We start from the raw sequence: 575 nt of genomic DNA, 5'->3' as shown, positions 1-575 counted from the left end.
CCTAGAGGACGCAGTGTCTCGTTCCCTACTCAGGGAACCATGGTTACATAAGTAACCTGAGACGTTTTCCTTATATTTATTTTATTATTCATATAAAAATTATAATTTTGGTTATATTTACTATTAATTGCAGAAGGTGTGCTCAGCAAAAATGACGCGAATATTGATGGTTTTCACGCTTAAGTCAAGTAAAAGTATTGTAAAACCTGACAAGATCGTGAAATCGAAAGTGAAAGCATCTGAAGCCCGGCTTATAACATGGCAAAAGAGGAACTCCAGTTCACAAAATTCAAATCACAAATAATACTACTGATGAAAAAGGACGGGTTGAATGTTAACTACTTTCGTTTCCATATAACTATAAACTATTATAAAAGTTCATCAGCATGCATTAATTAATAGCATGTTGTAGTGCAAAAAAAAACAATGCTCGTGCAACCAACTGAGAAAGTTAATCGCAAGAGAGCGACCAGTGGGAAGAATGAGTCTGGAGCCCTGAATTGCCCTGAAAAGCAAAAATTAAGTTTGTCCAACTCTAAACCCAGTCCCCAAGTAAATTAGGTTATTAAATAAAA

This window comes from Sinocyclocheilus anshuiensis, unplaced genomic scaffold (genome assembly GCF_001515605.1).
Source record: "Sinocyclocheilus anshuiensis isolate Anshui unplaced genomic scaffold, SAMN03320099.WGS_v1.1 scaffold2153, whole genome shotgun sequence".
Classification (NCBI taxonomy): domain Eukaryota; kingdom Metazoa; phylum Chordata; class Actinopteri; order Cypriniformes; family Cyprinidae; genus Sinocyclocheilus; species Sinocyclocheilus anshuiensis.
The sequence above is the reverse complement of the archived record's forward strand: the minus strand, read 5'-3'. Positions refer to the sequence as shown.